This window comes from Rhodnius prolixus, unplaced genomic scaffold, assembly GCF_049639745.1.
Source record: "Rhodnius prolixus isolate KJV_2025 unplaced genomic scaffold, Rpr scaffold_14, whole genome shotgun sequence".
Lineage (NCBI taxonomy): Eukaryota > Metazoa > Arthropoda > Insecta > Hemiptera > Reduviidae > Rhodnius > Rhodnius prolixus.
Genome location: NW_027411594.1, coordinates 1,203,904 through 1,218,607, shown reverse-complemented (window position 1 = coordinate 1,218,607; position 14,704 = coordinate 1,203,904). Strand labels below are relative to the sequence as shown.

Genomic DNA, 14,704 nt, shown 5'->3' with positions numbered 1-14,704 from the left:
AGTTAAACATTTGCTTAGGGCAGATTATCTTAATTAAGTAAGGGAAAATTCAATATACAAAATAAATTGTTTAATTTTGGTTAACTGACTCCGCTACTCTGTTTATATACCTATTTTTTTTTACTGCATAAAGCATATTATTGTTTCAATTTAAGCTTTTTATTTACTCTAGTACAACAAATACATTTAATAGCGGATGTTTATTTGACTTTTTTGTGTTTGTCATTCAGTTTTATTCATTTATTTTTAACCCTAATGTTGTATATTTTTGTGATATGTATTGTTTGTCTTTATACTGTCATGAACAACTACTCCTTTGTGTGAATTCAGCACTAATAATAATAAATAAATTTCGATCTATCGATCTGTCTATAATTAACTAGGCATGCGGTGGCAGTACATAGAATCGAAATGCTTTCGATAGAGCGAGCAGCCATCTGTTTGCTCTCTGGCTTTAATTTATTTGCCGATTTTAGTGGTAACAGTCACGGTTGCTCCCAGGTACTTGTACTTCTATTCTACCGGCTTAATTTGTAATTCGGATAATCGAATATTGGAACTTTAAAAAGGATTTAGTATTTGTATTCAGTTTGTCCCGAGTGTGCTGATGGGGATAAATATTTGTGTCTTCAGCTTGAATTTGGTGCTGGAAGTAATTTTTTTATTAAGGGTGGTCATTCTATTCCGGAAGCTGGAACATGTGGGTCGACAGTTTGGCCACTTCCCTTTTGCCTGTAACTGCTTTTGCTTTGAACAGTTCTATGTCTAATGGAGCAGGAATGCAACATTTCCTTCTCAAGTGTTGTCACCAATCTAATGTTGTTTGGAACCCGGACTGATGGTATCGTGAATATTTTCCTCTCATAGGCATCTCTCAGACGATTGGTTGATCCCTTAATGGGCATTTAAGGAGGGGACATCTCGCATAAATGGCTATAGCAGACTTCTTTGGTAGAATTTGTGATGGATCAAATGATGGGTTTTAAGTAGTAACAGGTTCACGGTGGAAGAACTTAAAAGTGGTTTAGACAAATCAGTCTTGAATGAATCACTAGGAGTGAAAGAAAAAGTGAATTCACTTTTTGCTTATTCGATTACACATTACTTTAAGATTACGAAGAAAGAGATTGGAAATATTATTATAAACCAAGAGCGGAAAAAAGAAGCATTTTCTGCGTTTCTCTTAAAAACTGGTAATCATCTAATTCGTGGCAGCCATATTGCTAGGAATTTGTGAAAAGATGACCAAGTCTTTACTCAGTTTAGCCTGCATATAAGAGACCAGAGTGGCTTGGATAGAGATTAGATTAGATCCTATTAGGGCGGCCTTTAAGGCTTAAGCCACCCAAATGGCTCTATTGTGATTCCCACCAATGTAGAGCTCGCCCTGCAGACCCGTCCGTTTAATCAGACTTATAATTCTGGAGACCGGCTTCTGCGTAAAGCTCTCAGGTCTTGGTTTTTCGTTCCCGAGGAGTAACATTCATAGCCAGACAAGAATGACACAGTGCGTGCCAGAAACAAGAATGCCGTTTCTTCCATCTCCTGACAGAACCTACAAATGCTATCATCTGCCAGGCCAGTGCAATGCATGTGTTGTGGCTTGGATAAGTACGGTCAGGTACCAAGGTCTGAAGTTATGGCCAACCATCATCACTCGTGAGATTACAGACTCCAATATCAAAGGCCACCTAATCGAATACCAAGAGAACAATAAAAGAAAAGAAGAAAATTAACTAGTAACCAGAGTTGGTGGCCAATAAAAAGGCGTAAAAAAGAACTAAAAGATTGTTTTTGAGGGAAGCATATTAGCTGACAGAGGAAGTGGAGATTCCAGTTTAGCTGGCGAAGTCCTGGAAATGCCGAGAGTGTAGCCACTTAGAGCAGATCCAGTCGAGAGATTGACAATGGCTAGCACTTAATGTGGTTCCTACCCGCTCCAGGACGAGCCACTGTCCTGCTATTTCCTGCCCCTTCCCCCAATATTCTTCTGCTTTCCCACAAAGTTTTCCACCTCCCTTCAACGCTGACGTTCTCTCTTCACTAGCCAATCACATTTTTATTACTATTCGGCCAACTTTACCATCTCTCTTACTCACCAAAACTATATTTACCTGTTTCAACCAATATATATTTTCTTCTTCTCCTCACATCCTCCCTTTTGGTTCTTCGGGAAGTTGCAAAAAAATGGACCAAAATAAAGCTTTTATTCTCTCACTCTCACTCAAGTTAGGTGACTCGAAGTTGTCGGGAAATTGCCTTGGATGGGGATGTGTATTCCATAAATTCGTGTAGAAAACCTATTCTATTTTATTTGTCCACACAACTTTATAATATTTCCCCACTTGAGAAAATCTTTCCCTCACTTTTAAGGAAAAACTAACCCTTTCTTTTTTCCTTTTATTTTTCAAAAAGAAAACTTCTAAATATTTTCTTTTACTATCTCTGCTTTATTATTAGAAGTATTGCGATTTTTGCGCAATGTACTTAATTGTAGGTTTACTCGCAAGTTTTTACTTTTTTAAGTGGGATCAACTTATGAAGTTTTTCAACTTTGTATTGCGAGCCTTAGACCACCAAAAACAGCAGTGTTTACTAACTAAACATCTACTTTGGTTCCCATAGGTTTTAATAAAGTAAAGTAAAGTAATCGCCTATTCTTTCAGGCGGGGCTTAAAGTCCAACTACCAATTAGGTGTCATATTAACCATTAAATAAAATCCAAGGCCTAAGACCTGGGAATCGAACCCAGTACCACACAGTACATATTAGCTTTACAGGACTCGCCTCTAACCGCTCGGCTACCGTGGCGCCCCATAGGTTTTAATAGTTACTAGGATTAATCGAGGGCAAAATCTCCAGACCAGAACTGCAGCAACCAAAAACGCTTTACCCAAATTGGTTGCACAAAGAGGATTAATTTGTCGAGCTGTTTTTCTTTCTTTTTTACAGCGCTTTGCTGCTGTTCGGGCTTTTAAAAGAAACTTTCCTGCAAATGCTTCCTGTTTGGATGTAGACTTCGCTGCATTTATGAATAATATAAATTAGAGATGATATCCATAATCAAAGATCTGATCCCAATAAATCAAAGGACAGACAGAAATAATTTAAACCAAAAAAATATAACAAAGAAATCAAAACTAAATCAAGATGTCAGCTGCTCCAGACAGTCATTATAACCACAATGGAGGTTATAGTTTCCGTTAGTTATATACCTACGCCACTTAATGAGGGCAGTCAGAATCAATTCCAAGATCTGCAACAAACAAAAAGCTAGAGTTCAAATTATAAAACAAGAGAAAAATAGACTAGAACAACTAGTGAAAAATTCAACTTAGATTTAGACTCGCTTTTTATCGTAATTTGGCCCCTTTTGGCATTAAAAAACGAAACTACATTTCAATTAAAATAGTCCTCCCAGACAATTAGGTTGCCCATTTGTCACCAAGTAGGCAATGTTGTTCTATCTAATCCTAATGTTCGCAAGCTAAATTGTTCATAACAGGTGTCTTTTGTTCGGGGTATACAAATTAGACATTCCGATTTCCGGCACTGGAAGTATCTCGCTGTCAAGTATCTTGGTGATTAGAAGTGTAAATGTAGGTTTGTATATAATTTGTAATTATGAGTTCCGCTTGGACAATGTCGAGCTTCTTTTGCAGTGCTTATACAGTAATTTTGAGTGCTTTGGGTTGATGTGTACGTCCCTATTGTTAGATAAATTGTTCAGGCCGACTTCCTTTAAAACCTTTGACTTCCTGTCTATAACTGGACACAAAATCATATATAATTGACCCTCTTAGATGGACTTGGTAACAAATTATATTTGTGACTGACTAAATTATGTAAAAACCCCAAACAAAACCTTCTTTTTTAATAAATGAGGCACTTAAAATTTAATAAACTTTAAACAAGTAGGAAAATTCAACACCTTTAATTAATCTTTCTTTTTTTTAAAGTAAAAAAAAAGTAAAGAACTTCTTTCAAAGTATTAAGTTTATATGAAGTTTGGTTAGCGCAAAGTGTTTTTTTATTAATGTACAGAAAGCCTAATTACGTTCTTAATAAAAATGGCGAGTGATTTAAAGAATATGATTGTAACAGGAAGTAAAGACGAGTGGAAGGATGCTTTCCCTTTACCAATATTTCTCTTACTTCCGCCTGAAACTTTTACAAAAAGACTTTTTACCAATTTAGAAGGGAAAAAATTCTTACAAGGAATTTTACCGTGAAAATGAGGAAAGTTTGGCAGTTATCCATTTTCTTTCTCTCTTTGTCTCTGTCTCTTTCCCTTTTTGTATATTATTTACATTTATATCTACTTTCCCAATTATATTTTTTTGTATTTACTTCATTTAATGGATAAATAAGCGTGAAAGAGTTGTGCAGGTGAATGGCTGTCACCATAGGTGTAGATAGAGGTAGGTGATATTGGGGTCAACACCAGCTCCTCGAAACTAATTGGGAAAACAAGTTTTCCTACAGTCGGCTGTTCAGAATTTGAATTTAACATTGACTGTACCCATTATTTAGGAATCCCAGCTATAGAACATGATTAAACTGGGCTACATTTGAGTGGAAACATGAATCCATCAGTTTTTTCTGATGATTTGGAATTAAATTTAGATTAGATTTTGAGATAGTTAGCTAGTCAGGCTATCCCTTCGCGATCCAGGAATTTGTTGTTTTGTGGCACCCTCAAGATGGAGACCATTCCTGTTTGCCCTGGATTAAGAGGTTAGAATCAGGAAGGGAATTCCTGGCACAAGTTTTGATCGCCAAATTCTCAGCCATACCCGTCTTTCACGCTGATAAGAAGTATTCAATACTCGAAAAGCTGTTTCTTCTTCTTCTTCTTTGTCAAACCCACAAACTCTATTCTCTGACAGGCACATGCGATGCACCTTCCATCCCTGTAAGAGTAATGTCTTTGTAAACTTACCCTAGTGGAAAATCATTATTTCCCGCCACTCTAGGCTTACAGTTTTCTCCTACCATTGCTAATACTATTTGTGTTTTCCAACGCTTTGTTGTCTTCAATGCAATATTTTTTTGTTCGCCGTTAATGGATGCAGGTTATTTAAGAGCAATATGGGAAAAGGGGTTTTCTACAGAACAGACAGTCTCCGCGTCCACCCATAATGTCCATAGGCCTACTGTGTGTAGTACATCTAAAGTGGAGTTCAATGACGTATTGGTCAACTTCATATTTTCCACTGTTCTTGAGTGTCGTCACTTAATTAAATTTTAAAAGTGCAATTTGTAACCTTTTGACTTCCTTATTTTAAGAAAGTCTACTTTAAAAATTGACTACTGGTCCATCTAAAAGAGTTTTCAATGAATTTGATAAACTAACACTGTCGTGGGGCTCGTGAACACGTTTTCTTGTAAAACAAACGTAATTTCTATATTTACGAAAATACGAAGATAAAAGGAATCCTGGAAAATGATATACCGTTTGAAAGCCCATTAGGCAAGGAAACTTTTATAAAAAGTGCCAGCACCTAGGTCTGATAATGATCACATAAGGGCCTAATGAGTTTTCTTAAAAATTTCGATTACTTTTATTTTTCCAGTGACCGGAGGAAGATTGAGGCTGTTTGGAGAGTAACTTATGCTTAGAAAAATCTGTCTTTCTAACCGTTTCATCAGAATCGAATTCGGACTAAAACTTGCTGAGTAATAACATTTTTATTGCAAAAAAGTAATGTTTTTAGAGAAAAAAATTAAGTGACGTCACTCAAGAACAGTAGAAAATATGAAGTTGACCAGTACGTCATTGAACTCCACTTTAGATATTACTACACACAGTAGGCCTATAGACATTAGTTACTGATTCACCCTGTATATACCACTACCATTCGTTTGTCCAACCAGGATATTTTACACCTCCTTGAATTTATAACTTCGAAGGACTTGATAGCCAGTAGAGTCACTTGGATATCCGTGAAATTTACGACTCTGGGATCGATTTATCCTTCCCTTTATAATCTCAACAATACAAACTAGCTCTGCTGAATAGCCAGCCAGTTATTCTAGGTTTACCGAGTTATCACTCCTCAAATACTTCACCGGCTTATCTTTTTTCCATCATATACGAGCTGTCCGGGAACCGCCCAGTAGCAGAAGTTTAAAGTATCTTCTATTAATTAAGTAATCATTAATTAAAAAGCGGTTAGATTCGATGTATACTGGATAATATCGTTGATTTTATCTATCGTAACACGCATGGATACAATCAACGATATTTTTTAGTGCCTGTCTATTGAATAGCTCACCCATTAATTGTGGAGCATACATGCAAATTAGAGCAATTACAATTTAATGCTTAAAATGACTTTTGAAACTTGAAAATTATTAAACTTTAATTGAATTGCAACAATTAGTAAAGTTAAGTTGTCAGAATTAAGTAAATGTGACGTTCACTCTGGACGGGGTATGTACTCGTATGTATGCTGTAGAGTTTGATCTGGCTGTTGGAGTTTGCCACTTACTTGTAGTAATTCCTAAGCACAAGTAAAGCTTGTGTTATTACATAGTATTACGTCACATAGTTACTATACCGGAAGTAAGAAGTAACATTCCTGTTGGTAGCGTGTTAGTGAGGTTTGTTTCTTGTCAAATTAGGTGAGGGAAAAGTGATGCTGATTTTTTACATGTGAAAAAAATTGTATACAGAAATAAACGTAATATTATTATTTAAATGATTTAAGACGCGTCAACATCCAAGGTTATTGGCGCCCAGAGCTTTTTTCAGTGCACTCCCGGCCTCTGGACAGTGTTCTCTCGTTACAGCATTTATTATTAATGAATATTTCAAGTTGGTAGATCTATCTTTCAAGTTGGTAGTCTACTGTTAAAATTAATTGCAATAAAAGTAATGCATGGCACACGGCAAAGGACAGTTTGCTATTTAGTTGGTGTGAATAGATTAATCGAAGAACAAAATGCTACGAGCATCTATTGCAGACTCCAAGCTGCCATCTTCTCTCCTCTCTCCACTCCCGCCCAGTAACATGAATACTATCATTAGTAAGATAGCACAAACTTACTAACTGGAATTGTGGTTAAGAGACACTATTATCTGGTATGTACCAGATCATAATTTGTCTCCTTCTATTTACCGGATATATAACAATTCTATTTCTAATTAGAATCATTTTCATACGTTTAGAGATTCTTAGTATAATTTTCTTATTCATACATTCGTCAATATGCGTGGTGTTATCCTATAAATTTACAGAAATAGATTTATAATAATTATTAAGTCTTTCCTCGAGACTTATTAAGGCTTACTTTGAGACTTGTTGAGCCCTTATTAAGGCTTACTTCGAGACTTGTTGAGCCTATCACTAAAAATAAATACAGTTAATAAATGGTAGAGAATTTGTTTAAAAAAAAAAACTGTAAGTGATAAAATCATTTTAAAGTCCATTTGAAAATCATTGGGAACAACAGTCAATTTAGCGAGCGAACAAACTTGTTACAATATCCTGTTTATATTAGGCGATGAGCGATGATGCTCGGAAGGGGTATTTAGCCGACTCCCCTTATCATCGGTGCCAGGAGAGGCGGGAGCAGGTCACTACATAAATAACAGCATCAGCAGCATCAGTTTAGGAGGGAATGCTATTTGCAACGGTGTAATTCGGATCTTTGTCCTGGTGAATAGTACTACTCTCTGAGCACAGTTAAGTACATACAGACAAACATACATCAAACTGCACAGAATATAAACAACCATTCTGTGTAACATGTATGCAGTTCATGAGTCATCTAAGTGTTGGACTAGTTTCAGTTGGCCGAAATCATCTGTAATGCGTTCTAAATTAATCATTTTAAAAGTGTGTTTTTATTGTGAACACATCTGGAACAGCTTTCTCTTTCAATGTGAAGCTATTTTTAGCTTTTATACGTTTTTAGTTTTACATATATATTTATTTCAGTAAAGTATATGTGTAATTAAACTGTAACTTACCCAAAAAAAATAGCACTTCAGAAAAACCCAATTAAACCCTTCTACAAAAACACTCCTAAAAGCAATATTCACGAAAAAAGATTCAGAGTTGGATTACAGATTAGGTTAGGTTACTCTAAATTCAATATAGTTCATTGCGTACGTATTGACGGGCTATTAAGGGAAGCTTGAAGTTACAAAACCCCTCCTTAAAATCAATGATAAGTATTTCAAGAGAAGTGCAGAAGACGGCGAAGCTGAAGAGAAAAGCAGTAAAATTTGGGAATAATTTTCAATGCAGTGTGGTATTTTAGGGCGCTTAAGGAGAAGCGGTAAGGGTGGGCTTCCCTTAGTGTAATGTAGAAGGCTATTAAAAGTAAAATGTTAGTAAGAATTATATAAAACATAGTAAAAGATACAATTTCGAGAATTTTACTGAAAGAACATGAAGCGAGAGTTTAGAACAACTTCTTAAATATTGTAAGAGCACACCATAATCAGGTTTATATACTTAACAGAGTAAAAGCTTCTGGCTATATTTCTTTCTTTACAAAATCGTTTTTCATCAACTTGCTGGAGTTTAATGACGTTATAAACAAAGAATGAGGTGAAACCCACTTCTCTTAGCGTTTTCAAATTCAAATTCGGGGTACATTCAGTGGACACTGATTGTTACAATTACTGTTAGTTGTACAAGGACGGAGATGAGAAAATGTTGCCCCAAAGTTAATTGTACTAAAAACGTGAAAATATAGACGCCACGGTAGCCGAACGGTTATAGGCTAGACCCGCAATGCTAAGATGTATTGTTGGTTAGTCTAAGTTTTCGATTTTATCTAATGGTTCTAATATGAGGAATTTATAGTGAAGTATTTTTGCTAGTCGCCTCTGTCCGCGACACCTAATTTAGTAGTTGGACGTAAAGCCTGCCTGAAAAGTAGGCCTTACTTAACTTTTTTTACTTTAACCAAGGAAAGTACTTGGGTATTTCCTGTACCTTTGAAAACGTGAAAATTGTAGCATTTGTTTTTCCTTTTACTTGCTTTCCTAGTAATATTTGGTTAAAGAAAATATTTCGACTTTGTTGTTTTCTTCGTTTTGATTTCCTTTGACTCCAATAAATAATGTATAAAATTGGTGTGTATGGGTGAATGCTTGTCGTTTTGTGTAGGGTAGAGTAAGCTCTTCTCGCAGGGGATCGTTGTTGCATGCAGCTACCTGGGTATTGCAATCCTACGGGTTCCTAGCACAGTATGGTGATGCACTTTCACTATACAATAGGGAATACACAATACACTTACAACTGCATTCACGTACACAAGCCACACCAAGGCACCAATACACTGCACGCCCAAGGGTGTACATTCCCTTGGAGATAGCTACGGCTTCAGTAGTAAACCCTTTAAATGCAAGGTCCTCCATTGTTTCAGGGGGTTGGGCATAGGGCCAGACAATTCTAGCCTGCAAAACCTTATTGTCTCGAAACCTCAGTTGGAATATTGATAAGGCTAGGGGCCTTTGATCGGCTGTAATTTCAAAAAAAGAGGAATTTTGTCATCAACTCTATTCAAAAACAAAAACAAAAAATTACGTGAATCCTAAATTTGGTATCTGCTTTAGGTACCACCGGCCGTCCCGGGAATAACCAACATTTTGGATAAAATCAACGAATCGGGTGATTCGACTTTTCTTTTTTAATTTCGGAATACGAGGGTCGTTTGAAAAGTCCGTGCAAAAATAAAAACTACTTAATTTTTTGGGGTAAACCTTTTTAATTTTTCAACATAGTCTCCTTTTAGGTTTATACACTTCGTCCAACGCTACTCTAGTTTGTTCATCCCTTCCGAATAATAGGATTTGTCCAAGTCTGAAAAATAGCCATTCGTTTCTGCAATCACCTCCTCGTTTGAATAAAATCTTTTTCCCGCCAGCCATTTCTTCATATTGGGGAACAAATACTAGTCCGAGGGAGCCAAGTCTGGAGATTAGGGGGGATGTGAAACGAGTTGGAACCCTATTTCCATTAATTTTGCGACCACAACTGCTGAGGTGTGAGCTGGTGCGTTGTCGTGATGGAAAAGGACTTTTTTGTGGGCCAATCGTGGGCGTTTTTCTTGCAGCTCGGTTTTCAAACGGTCCAATAACGATGAATAATATGCACCTGTAATAGTTTTACCCTTTTCCAGATAGTCGATGAGGATTATTCCTTGCGAATCCCAAAAGACAGTCGCCATAATCTTTCCGGCCGAAGGAACGGTCTTCGCCTTTTTTGGCGCAGATTCCCCCTTGGTAACCCATTGTTTAGATTGTTCTTTGGTCTCAGGAGTGTAGTGATGTATCCATGTTTCATCCACAGTGACGAAACGACGCTTAAAGTCCTGCGGATTCTTCTGGAACAGCTGCAAACCGTCCTTGCAACACTTCACACGATTTCGTTTTTGGTCAAGCGTGAGCAATCGCGGCACCCATCTTGCGGATAGCTTTGTCATGTCCAAATGTTGATGCAAAATATTATGTACCCGTTCATTCGAGATGCCCACAGTACTAGCAATCTCACGCACCTTCACTCTTCTGTCATCCATCACCATATCATAGATTTTATCAATGATTTCTGGAGTAGTAACCTCAACAGGGCGTCCAGAACGTTCAGCGTCACTTGTGCCCATATGGCCACTCCGAAAATTTTGAAACCACTTATAAACTGTTCTAATCGAAGGTGCAGAGTCACCATAATGTTTATCAAGCTTCTCTTTAGTCTCCTGAGGCGTTTTGCCTTTCATAAAGTAGTGTTTAATCAACACACGAAATTCTTTTTCGTCCATTTTTTGAAAATCACTCGACTACCTCGATTCAAACGAATGCCAAACACAAAGAAATAGACCGATCTGGCTGAAACTTGGTGTGTGTTCTTCCAAGAGATGCTACTAACTAAACATAACCTCGATACGCGCCAGTTGTGCTATCTCTGTGACTTTGCACGGACTTTTCAAACGACCCTCGTACTTATTACGCACTACTTATAGTCGCATACTTCCGGTAAAATTCGATTATTTGCGGTATTTGGGTTCTATAGCATCATTTCATTGTTATGTAAGGATTTATTAATAATTAAAAAAAAAGATTTATATCCAAATAATAATAATAATTGATTTAGTGAACATATTGATAGACTAGAACTGCATTGGTCTTGAGAAGCTGTGACGATTACTTACAAAAATGGCATCAATAAAATAAACGCGTTTAATATTGAGGATAATTATCTTTTTATTGCATACTTTTTAAGTTTTAATAAAATCTAATTGCATAATTGCTATATTAATTATTTACTATGAACAAGGATTGAGGATTTACTGGGGCTTAATTAGTAGTGGGCAGATTGTTTGCCATTAATAATGAAAGTATTAGCAAAAATGGATAATTTGATTTGGTAATTCTTTGTTCTATTATATTTAGAATTTAGGTTTTACAACAAGATTTATTTTATAATACTTTAGCTCACTGCAGGTTAATTCTGAATTTCCTTCTGTCCATCCTTTGGCCGGTATTAGATGCTGTGACACTGATCTGTCCACGATTTGGATTATCTGGTAGTACAGCTAGTAAAAGCTTGTTCCTAAATAGGGATTTGAGTGTAATACAGATTAGTACAATGAGGTGGGGGTTTTGAATTTGCTCCGATTGGATAATCTTTGTTGAAAGCTTTAGGTACTATTATTGGATGAGTCCATATTGTTGATGGAATGTATTTAGGAGCAAGCTGACTGCCAGTATGATGTTCTTGGCTTGATGTCTCAAGCGTACAATAAATCCGATTTCTCAAATCTAGAGGCACTGCAGAACATTATTATTCAAGGAATATAATTTCGTCAGAAATTTTTTCGATGAAGATGAGTACCAAAAGAGAGAATGGAGCTGGGAATCCTCCCTCTGAAGTATCAGCAGAATGATTGAGTGAAATTAGCTGACAAGTTTTACTTCGTTATTAGACCTCAAATAAAAAGCTAACTATTGTCAAGAACATTTAAGTTATTCTCTACAACTCTTGAAACGATGGATAACTCAAAAGGATAAGAAAAGACAATAAATTTTGGCGCAGTTACTGAGAACTTGACATGCAGTATGAGAATTAATGCTGAGGTTATGGATTTGTTTTAGCAAATGAATTCAACTCTACGATCAAACGAAGCCCAAAAAAGATCAATAATTATTGCAAAGGCTGGCGATATTCGCAATGTCCTGTAGATGCGGCGTTGTCCACTCCAGTTGTGGCTACATTTTGTTAGTCTTGTGGGTGGGTAAGACGATTAGCCTTCCGGCTACCTCCCGAAGTTGATGAGAAGAATGAAGAAATTTGTTTCAAGACAACTCTAACCAAGTAATCGTTCAAATAATTTTTCAGGTAGGGCTTTACGTCCAATTAAGAATTGTTATAGTTGTATAAATTATTATAATCTAGTGTCGCGGACGGGTGTAGGGGGCGAGAACACTTACTTTATTATTACAAAATTTTTCCTACAAATAAAAAGTAGCTACATGCGCGGGATTCGTACTAGGGTTACTTATGAAACCTCGCTTCATATAACCTATTCACCAAAAGCCCTTTTTTTCATTAAAAGCCATAAAGTCATTATAGATCATTCTGAGGTTGCTGGACAGGACTTGAAGCGGCTGCGCAAAGAGCTTGATTGTAACCTGGAAATAGTTATCCCTGACAGTTTGTTTAAAGCGTCTCCAATCTTTTCATCTATTTCGGGAGGTAGCCGAAAGGCTAACCCTCTTACCCACTCTCGAGACCATCAAAATGTAGCCACAACTGGAGTGGACAACTCCGCATCTACAGGACATTGCGAATATCGCCAGCCTTTGCTGTAATTTTTGATCTTTCTGGCTTCATTTAATCGTAGAGCTAAATTCATTTGCTAAAATATGTGTTTGTAAAGGACTAATAGAGGGAGAGAGGGTAAACTCATTCTTGGAGCCTTAAGGAGTCCATTCTCCTACTGCAAGGAGATCGTACGCTGGGTGAATATTTGATTCGCTGGTGATTTATTCCTTCTGAACGAACAGAAGTGCTTACCCTATCTCTTCACTCTGGTTGTGTGGGAAAGTCACTGCGAGGACAATCTTTTCGAACCTTTATTTACCTACATACGGGTCTAGGGACTAGGTCATCTTCAGAGCTAGTTTACAAAGTAATATTTTTACATTACAGGGTTGGTGTGTCTTCTGTCTTGTTTGTTCATGGAGAGACCTAGTCCCTAGGTCGAAAGCTCGGCAGAATAAATGTATCACGACTGAAACTGGCATTTATTTTTTCATCCTATTGAAACTATGAATCAGTCACCAAAAATAATGAACAGCAATAATAAGGTCTACTATTTTATAATTAAGTTTTAAAAAGTCATAAAATCTTTTATTTAGTACTGGAAAATGAAAATCCATTTTGGCATTTAATATTCTTTTTATTGGTAAGATTGCATGCAAACTTTATTGCCAATTTCGTACTTAAAGTAATTGTGTTCCCATTACACATGGTTAAGTAACTTGTGTCATTTTTTTCCCCCCCCTCAAGTAATAATTTTGTCATTTCTTTAAATATCCTTCGTGACAAGACCCTGAAGAAAAAAAAAGGAAATTATTTAAAAAAAAAGAAAAAGAAAATTGACAAGGGCATTAGGGTAAAGCGGGGCGTGAGAAGGCGAAGTTATAAATAACGTGTTCTGGCTAGTTCCGTTCAATTTTAATATTTATAATAATATTACTTCCCTTTTAATGCGTTTTATTACGTTGTTAAAAGTACTCACGCAAAAATCGTTTCCCTCAAAGAAAGTTTTATGTCATAAATTCTAATTTCTTTATTTTATGTAAGGGTATAAATTTTATGTAGGCATACGTGTTTGAAAAGTGGTAATACATACGTCGTGCATACTTCATAAATACATAATATAAGATTTTAAAGACAAGGAACGTTATGAATAAAATGATGCAATGGCGTGTCTAATCTTCATCGCTTTACCATTACAGTCTGATTAATTGTATTGGTACCTTACCCCGCCGTATTTATCTGCGTTATATTTTTTGTAACTTCCGTTTTACTAAATGTTTTTAATTTTTTTTCTTTTAAAGTATGGCCAATTTTAATGAAATCTGTATTTTAATAATTGCTTTTACTAATAAGATGGAACAGATTGAAAGATACGAGGGTCGTTTGAAAAGTCCGTGCAAAGTCATTTTTTTGAGAGAGATAGCACCACTGGCGCGTATCGAGGTTATGTTTAGTTAGTAGCATCTCTTGGAAGAAAACACACCAAGTTTCAGCCAGATCGGTCTATTTCTTTGTGTTTGGCATTCGTTTGAATCGAGGAAGTCGAGTGATTTTCAAAAAATGGACGAAAAAGAATTTCGTGTGTTGATTAAACACTACTTTATGAAAGGCAAAACGCCTCAGGAGACTAAAGAGAAGCTTGATAAACATTATGGTGACTCTGCACCTCCGATTAGAACAGTTTATAAGTGGTTTTCAAAATTTTCGGAGTGGCCATATGGGCACAAGTGACGCTGAACGTTCTGGACGCCCTGTTGAGGTTACTACTCCAGAAATCATTGATAAAATCCATGATATGGTGATGGATGACAGAAGAGTGAAGGTGCGTGAGATTGCTAGTGCTGTGGGCATCTCGAATGAACGGGTACATAATATTTTGCATCAACATTTGGACATGACAAAACTATCCGCAAGATGGGTGC

At 36.5% G+C, this 14,704-nt stretch overlaps 1 protein-coding gene across 1 annotated transcript in view; it reads left to right on the top strand.

The window, feature by feature from the left end:
• LOC141451627 (cell adhesion molecule 3-like) overlaps window positions 1–14,704 on the top strand; it is a 133,015-nt gene that overhangs the window by 66,478 nt on the left and 51,833 nt on the right. The window lies entirely within an intron of this gene.